This window comes from Musca autumnalis, unplaced genomic scaffold (assembly GCF_047663935.1).
Source record: "Musca autumnalis isolate F117 unplaced genomic scaffold, ASM4766393v1 scaffold_1, whole genome shotgun sequence".
NCBI lineage: Eukaryota > Metazoa > Arthropoda > Insecta > Diptera > Muscidae > Musca > Musca autumnalis.
The window spans coordinates 201,569,653-201,578,549 of NW_027411644.1; the positions used below are offsets into that span (position 1 = coordinate 201,569,653).

The 8,897-nt window shown below is 36.1% G+C and overlaps 2 non-coding genes across 2 annotated transcripts; one reads left to right on the top strand and one right to left on the bottom strand.

Annotated features, from left to right (window-relative positions):
- Positions 1-1,770: 1,770 nt before the first annotated feature.
- Positions 1,771-1,842, bottom strand: TRNAE-CUC (transfer RNA glutamic acid (anticodon CUC)). The gene has a single exon. It is a non-coding gene; the product is annotated as a tRNA-Glu (tRNA).
- Positions 1,843-2,281: 439 nt separating this feature from the next.
- Positions 2,282-2,364, top strand: TRNAL-CAG (transfer RNA leucine (anticodon CAG)). The gene has a single exon. It is a non-coding gene; the product is annotated as a tRNA-Leu (tRNA).
- The last annotated feature ends 6,533 nt before the right edge of the window (positions 2,365-8,897 follow it).

The window sequence follows — 8,897 nt, forward strand, 5'->3', positions numbered from 1 at the left end:
TGATTTAGGATTTATGTTATAGTACGGTTACACTAGAGTTTTTTGCCGGGTTAACCCACTTCGAGAGGATTTATTTGACGTTTGCGCTATGTAATTGACATTTGAAATCCAAACCCACTGGGTTAATCCGGTTATGTGTAACCGGGGTATTAAACCAGGATTTTTACATCAAGTTTTTGTCTTTAGTGAGTAATATCTTCATTCTGCGACATTCTTGTGAACAGTTTTTTATGAACGTGTACAAAAGTTGGGTATAACTTGTAGATATATGTATGTATATTTACTAGGCAGGGGCGATTTGAAAACCTTAATGGGCCCTTCGCGTTTCTGATTCCTGGGGTTGAACTGAGCAAAAATTCTACTGGACCATATGTCTAAGATGAAAATCGAGCCTCCCGATTTTGACTTTAAGTTTTTTATTGACGTTTTTTGGATATTTCGGCATATAACAGCCAAACCATTGAGATTTTCGATCCAACACAAAGACAAACATTGTAGCCAAGACAGTAATTGAAAACTCTCTAATACATCGCAAAAGCATTGGAACACTCCTTCAGGCAGTTTTGGTCTTAAGGATGTGCAAACTTTTCGGAAAATGTCGATAAATGACATTGTGCTACAAAATTTGACCCGAAAAATATTCAAGTGTTCTGATGCAAAATTATATCGTGTTGGGATCCATGGACAACGACAATGCCTTTATTTCGTTTGGGTCACTTCGTTTTATTTTTTTATAATGGTAAAAGTAGTGAAAATCTGGGTTTCTTACATTTTCAAATTTAAACGGACATATCTTATTTTTTCCACAACGGATTTCTTTTGATCCTTCTTCCTTTTAAAGGGGTGAATAATGTCTTTTGAATAAGCTATTATTGTTTTAAATCGGTTAACAAATGGCTAAGTTATAGTGGTTTATGTCTGAAAACCCCCACAAAAAACCTATAAAGGAATTTCTCATAATTTTCAAAATAAATATTGAACAAAACAAAAAAACATTATATTTTTGAAAATTATGAGAAATTCCTTTATAGGTTTTTTGTGGGGGGTTTTCAGACATAAACCACTATAACTTAGCCATTTGTTAACCGATTTAAAACAATAATAGCTTATTCAAAAGACATTATTCACCCCTTTAAAAGGAAGAAGGATCAAAAGAAATCCGTTGTGGAAAAAATAAGATATGCCCGTTTAAATTTGAAAATGTAAGAAACCCAGATTTTCACTACTTTTACCATTATAAAAAAAATAAAACGAAGTGACCCAAACGAAATAAAGGCATTGTCGTTGTCCATGGATCCCAACACGATATAATTTTGCATCAGAAAACTTGAATATTTTTCGGGTCAAATTTTGTAGCACAATGTCATTTATCGACATTTTCCGAAAAGTTTGCACATCCTTAAGACCAAAACTGCCTGAAGGAGTGTTCCAATGCTTTTGCGATGTATTAGAGAGTTTTCAATTACTGTCTTGGCTACAATGTTTGTCTTTGTGTTGGTTCGAAAATCCCAATGGTTTGGCTGTTATATGCCAAAATATCCAAAAAACGTCAATAAAAAACTTAAAGTCAAAATCGGGAGGCTCGATTTTCACGGTAGATATATGGTCCAGTGGACTTTTTTGCTCAGTTCAATCCCAGGAATCAGAAACGCGAAGGGCTCATTAAGGTTTTTTTGCTTCCACACAAATCGCCCCACCCTAATATTTACTACTAGATGTGAAAGAAATGTTTCAATTTAATAGAAAAAACAAAAAACAATAAAAAAAATTTTCCCGTACCGGGAATCGAACCCGGGCCTTCCGGGTGAGAGCCGGATATCCTAACCACTAGACAATACGGGATGAATACTACTCTCTGGTAAATCGTATTTGAACCTATAGTCAATGGAAAACATTCGTGTAAAATTATAAATTATTCGTTAAACCAAATTTTTAGTTAAAATGTAAATACATCAGCTGAACAAACATTTGTATGGTTTTCTTTGTTGATTCATTCACTTAATATGAAATTATGTGATATTTATAGCACACAATAATTTTACGGTTTACGATAACCCACCCCATGCCACTAGAATTATTCAATGTTGTTGTTGCTTTCACACGCGTACATATGCTGGCAACTGAGAAAATTAAGAGCTCGTAGCTGTTAATTAACGCATTTATGTACACACAACTAAATTTATTTATGAGTCATAGCAACAACAATTTCATGTCCCCTCTTTTCATATGCTTACATACATACGCATGCTTTTGTGCCACTATTGGCAAACGGACGGCACAAGTCAGGATGGCCGAGTGGTCTAAGGCGCTGCGTTCAGGTCGCAGTCTACTCTGTAGGCGTGGGTTCAAATCCCACTTCTGACAAACCTTTTTATTATTAATATTTATTTTTTTTAATTTTTGTTTTTATACCCTCCACCATAGTATGGAGGGTATATTAAGTTTGTTTTTCCGTTTGTAACGCATTGAAATACTCATTTGCGACCCTATAAAGTATATATATTCTTGATCAGGGTAAAATTCTAAGTCGATCTGAGCACGTCCGTCCGTCCGTCCGTCCGTCTGTGGTAATCACTCTAGCATCCACAAAAATGGAGTTAGGACGCTGAAATTTTGGGAAAATGCGTCTTTTGTCTGCAGGCAGGTCAAGTTCGATGATGGGCTATATCGGTCCACGTTTTGGTATAGCCCCCATATAACGGTACCCCCCGATTTACGGTATTTTGACGTTTTTAGCTACATTTTCAGACCGATTTGGCTATAATTTGACATTTAGGGTTCTTAAGTGTCAGTAAACATATATAACAAAACTTGTGGACATAGGTCCACGTTTTGGTATAGCCCCCATATAACGGTACCCCCCGATTTGCGGTATTTTGACGTTTTTAGCTACATTTTTAGACCGATTTAGCTATAATTTGACATTTAGGGTTCTTAAGTATCAATAAACTTACATAACAAAAGTTGTGGACATAGGTCCACGTTTTGGTATAGCCCCCATATAACGGTACCTCCCGCTATACGGTATTTTGACGTTTTTAGCTACATTATCAGACCGATGTAGCTATAATTTGACATTTAGGGTTCTTAAGTGTTAATAAACATATATAACAAAACTTGTGGACATAGGTCCACGTTTTGGTATAGCCCCCATATAACGGTACCCCCCGATTTGCGGTATTTTGACGTTTTTAGCTACATTTTCAGACCGATTTGGCTATAATTTGACATTTAGGGTTCTTAAGTGTCAGTAAACATATATAACAAAACTTGTGGACATAGGTCCACGTTTTGGTATAGCCCCCATATAACGGTACCCCCCGATTTGCGGTATTTTGACGTTTTTAGCTACATTTTCAGACCGATTTGGCTATAATTTGACATTTAGGGTTCTTAAGTGTCAGTAAACATATATAACAAAACTTGTGGACATAGGTCCACGTTTTGGTATAGCCCCCATATAACGGTACCCCCCGATTTGCGGTATTTTTACGTTTTTAGCTACATTTTCAGACCGATGTAGCTATAATTTGACATTTAGGGTTCTTAAGTGTTAATACACATATATAACAAAACTTGTGGACATAGGTCCACGTTTTGGTATAGCCCCCATATAACGGTACCCCCCCGATTTGCAGTATTTTGACGTTTTTAGCTACACTTTTAGACCGATTTAGCTATAATTTGACATTTAGGGTTCTTAAGTATCAATAAACATTTATAACAAAAGTTGTGGACATAGGTCCACGTTTTGGTATAGCCCCCATATAACGGTACCCCCCGATTTGCTGTAATTTGACGTTTTTAGCTACATTTTCAGACCGATGTAGCTATAATTTGACATTTAGGGTTCTTAAATGTCAATAAACTTATATAAGGAAAGTTGTGGACATAGGTCTACGTTTTGGTATAGCCCCCATATAACGGTACCCCCCGATTTACGGTATTTTGACGGTTTTAGCTACATTTTCAGACCGATTTAGCTATAATTTGACATTTAGGTTTCTTAAGTATCAATAAACTTATATAACAAAAGTTGTGGACATAGGTCCACGTTTTGGTATAGCCCCCATATAATGGTACCCCCGATTTACGGTATTTTGACGTTTTTAGCTACATTTTCAGACCGATGAAGCTATAATTTGACATTTGAAGTTCTTAAATGTCAATAAACTTATGTGACAAAAGTTGGGGACCTAGGTCCACGTTTTGGAATAGCCCCCATATAACAGTACCCCCGATTTACGGCATTTTGACGTTTTTATCTACATATTCAGACCGATTTAGTTATCAATTGACATTTAGGGTTCTTTAATGTCAATAAACTTATATAACTAGTGGACATAGGTCCATGTTTTGGAATAGCCCCCATATAACGTTACCGCCCGATTTCAGGTATTTGAGAATTTTACCAACAAGTTTTAACCGAATTATCTGTAATTTGAACATTTGAATTTCTTAGTGGTCACCACACCTCTCCACCAAAAATTGTCAAGAAAGCCCCCATATAACGGTACCTCCCGATTTTCAGTAATTTGATGATTTTAGCTACAAACCGAACTAGCAGTAATTTGACATTTGAAGTTCTTAGTGGTCACAACACCTCTCCATCAAAAATTGTCAATATAGGTCCATGTTCGGATATAGCTCCCATGTAACGGTACCTCCCAATTTTCAGTAATTTGGCAATTTTAGCTACAATTTTTAACAGAACTAACTGTAATTTGACATTTGAAGGTTGTAGTGGTCACCACACATCTGCATCAACAATTTTCAACATAGCCCCAATATAACGATACTTCCCGATTTTCGGTACTTTGAGGATTTTACTTAAAATGTTTAACCGAACATAGGTCCATGTTTTTGTATAGCCCCAAAACAAACCTCCCGATTTTCCGTACTTTTCTGTAATTTGAAATTTAAAAGTCAACAAAAATTCTGCAACAAAAATTGTTCATTTAAGTTCACATTTTCGTATAGCCCAGATACCTCCGAACTAGCTGTTAATGACATTTGAAGTTCCCACGTTATGTACCGATTTTTGATATTTTGAGGATTCTAGCTAAATTTTTTAACCGAATTAGGAGTTATTTGACATTAAAGGCTCCCATCAAAAACTGTCAACATAGGCCCATGTTTTATTATAACCCCTATATAACAGTACCTCCCAATTTCTAGCCCACCAAAAATTGTCAACAGTTAGATATAGGCACCATAAAAAAGGGCCTCCCGAATGAAGCATTTTATGTACATTTTCTGACATTTTAACGTACTCACTTAAAGTTGGGGACAGGAATGAATATTTTATGGTGGAGGGTATGAAAAGTTCGGCCTGGCCGAACTTAATGCCTTTTTACTTGTTATATTTAAGGGATTATGGCTACCTATTGAGCACCAAGGCAGATTTAACAGGTAACCTATTCGTCAAATGGCAACAACAAAAAACTCTTGTTGTACCTACACTTTAAACGTCAAAAATTGTTATGATTTTGTATGAAGAATTGTTGTTGTATGTTGGTTACAATAATTTTTTTGGCATTTTATAGATCTCTTCCTTTACGTGCAAGAATCTTCAAGTTTTACAACTTTTTACTCGAAAAGCGTTCCTTTACTTCAGACACCATACAATTCATATGGAAGCAGAATACAACTTTTGCTACTTTTGCCGGTTTTACCACTTTCAAAAGTAAAGGAACAGACCATATGTTCAATAAGCTGGCGTGAGTCGGCTACCTTATTCAATATACATACCTTGTTGAGCACGAAAAATAAAATTTGTCATGCATTTTTTACAAGAATTCTACCAATTTTTTTCAGTAGATTTTGTTTTTATCTGATAGTTCACACCTTGAGCTACTTTCGGATTTTTTTTTTTTTTTTTTTTTTTGAAGAATATTGCACTGTGTTCTGAGAAATGGCCGCCTACGAAACACTATTTTTACTAAAGCAGTCTGCGGTGCCCACCCTAGCTTGAAAACGAATGAACCGATCAGCATATGCTTTTGTGGGGGCATTAAGAACCTAATAATCTTGTACTTAAGCGGAAAGGAATTCAAAAATATCAGTTTTTAAAAAAAATGTGAACTGTCAAAGTCAAAATTCCGATTTTAACTAAAAAATTTATAGTTTTTTTTTCGCCATAAATCCGTCAAAAAGGCTCTCGCTTAAGTACAAGTTTTTTTATATGTACCTATAACAATCCCACAAAAACATACGAAGATAGGATCATCAGTTTTCGAGCTACAGTGGGCACCGCATTCCAATATGCCATTTTGAGAAAACAGCGTTTCAAACTTCGATGTTACATACAAATCACAATGAATTTTGTCTTTCTAACGCACATATCTCAGCTAATTTTTGTCCGATCGACCCAAAATTTTGCAACATATTCTATTCTACCAGTACTTTAAAATGAGCAAATAAAAATTTTTTCGATTTTGTAATATTTGTGGCCCTTAATTGGAAAAAATAGGAAATAAAACAAGTAAGAACGGCGTTAAGTTCGGCCGGGCCGAACTTGTTATACCCTCCACCACAAGTTGTATTTAAGTAAAATGGAATAATTAGTTTCCTTTCGTGTATGAAAATTTCAGCAATTTCGGTAAAACAATGTGAGGCACCATTCTATGGGGGCTATTTCAAAACGTCGATATATACCGACAAATTTCTGACGGACAGTTTTTAGGCTCAAAGAAGACTAAATACCAAATTTCCTATATTTGGGTAAGAGAATGTGGCTAATCGAAACGTGGACCTATACCGACGAATTTTAGTCAGAAATGGGGCAATATTAAAGCGTGGACCTGTACAGACATATTTCTGGCGCACAGTTTTATATCATATTGAAGACTAAATACCAAATTTCAGCCATTTTGGTAGGATAATGAGGCTAAAACCTTAAAAATACCGAAAATCGGGAGGTACCGTTCTATGGGGGATATATGAAGGTGTGGACCGATACCGACAAAATTCTGGAGGAAAGTTTTATACCCCTAAAGAAGACTACGTACCAAATTTCAGCCATTTTGGTATGATAATGAGGCTAAAACCTTAAAAATACCGAAAATCGGGAGGTACCGTTCTATGGGGGATATATGAAGGTGTGGACCGATACCGACAAAATTCTGGAGGAAAGTTTTATACCCCTAAAGAAGACTACGTACCAAATTTCAGCCATTTTGGTATGATAATGAGGCTAAAACCTTAAAAATACCGAAAATCGGGAGGTACCGTTCTATGGGGGATATATGAAGGTGTGGACCGATACCGACAAAATTCTGGAGGAAAGTTTTATACCCCTAAAGAAGACTACGTACCAAATTTCAGCCATTTTGGTATGATAATGAGGCTAAAACCTTAAAAATACCGAAAATCGGGAGGTACCGTTCTATGGGGGCTATATATGAAGGCATGGACCGATACCGACAAAGTTCTGGGGGAAAGTTTTATACCACCAACGTAGACAAAGTACCAAATTTCAGCCATTTAGGTGTGATAATGACTCTAAAACCTTCAAAATACCGAAAATCGGGAGGTACCGTTCTATGGGGGCAATATGAAGGTGTGGACCGATACCGACAAAATTCTGGGGCAAAGTTTTATACCCCTAAAGAAGACTACGTACGAAATTTCAGCCATTTTGATAGGATAAAGAAGCTAAAACCTTCAAAATACCGAAAATCGGGAGGTACCGTTCTATGGGGGCTATATGAAGGTGTGGACCGATACCGACAAAATTCTGGAGGAAAGTTTTATACCCCTAGAGCCATTTTGGTATGATAATGAAGCTAAAACCTTAAAAATACCGAAAATTGGGAGGTACCGTTCTATGGGGGCTATATCAAAACGTGGACCGATATATCCCATTTTCAATACCAACCAACCTGCAAGTAATAAAAACTTCTGTACCAAATTTTGACTCTCTATCTTTAAAATTGCGAGCTGTATCTTGATTTCAACAGACAGACGGACGGACGGACGGACAGACGGACATGGTCCGACATAGAATTTTATGCTGATCAATAATATATATACTTTATAGGGTCTCCGACGAATATTTCGATGTGTTACAAACGGAATGACAAATTTAATTATACCCTCCATATGGTGGAGGGTATAAAAATTATGGCTCTGTTGGAGCTAGAGAAAATTATTTTTAAAGAATCCACGACCTTATCGCATCAAACAAGAAACATCGAGTATTCATGAAGAATAAAAATTAACTTTCTTTTCGCACAAAAAAAAACTTTCTTTAAAAATAATATTTTCACAACTCCCAATCCTACAGTGCTTTCTAATCATGTGTTTTTGGTGTTTTGATTCCTCTAATGTTGTCATGTTTATACTAAATAATAAGATTTTCGAAATTCACCAAATTGGTGTTGGCGATTTAAAACTCGCTTAGCTGGGAGGGGGGCCAACAACTTAAAGAGGAAAAAAAATTCACCAAATCGATCGAAATCTGAAGAAGCTTAAACAAAAACGATCGAAATTAAATTACGAAATTGAAACCATTCCGATCGGGATCTGTTACATGCCTGGTAATTTCGTTTGATTTACCTATTAGACCGACTTATTGCCACTGGCTATTTAAACCTCACCATGGTGCAATCATGTATCACAAAGCTGGGTACACATTGTCAGTTTTGAATGACAGCTTTGCGGTTGCTTGCTAGTGTGGCCGTTCATTTTTGTCATTCATCATGCAAAATATTTTGTGGTTGCTGGACGGTTGGCCAGTTATCGATAATTGCAAAAAATCGTCATTCAAAACTGACAATTGCTCTGTTCCAGAACCTGCAACAAGCTACTATTTTTACTACGATAACATTTTTTCCTTTATGTTATCGAAAAATATAGCAAAAATTAGTAGATTCTTGCAGTACTGGAACATACCA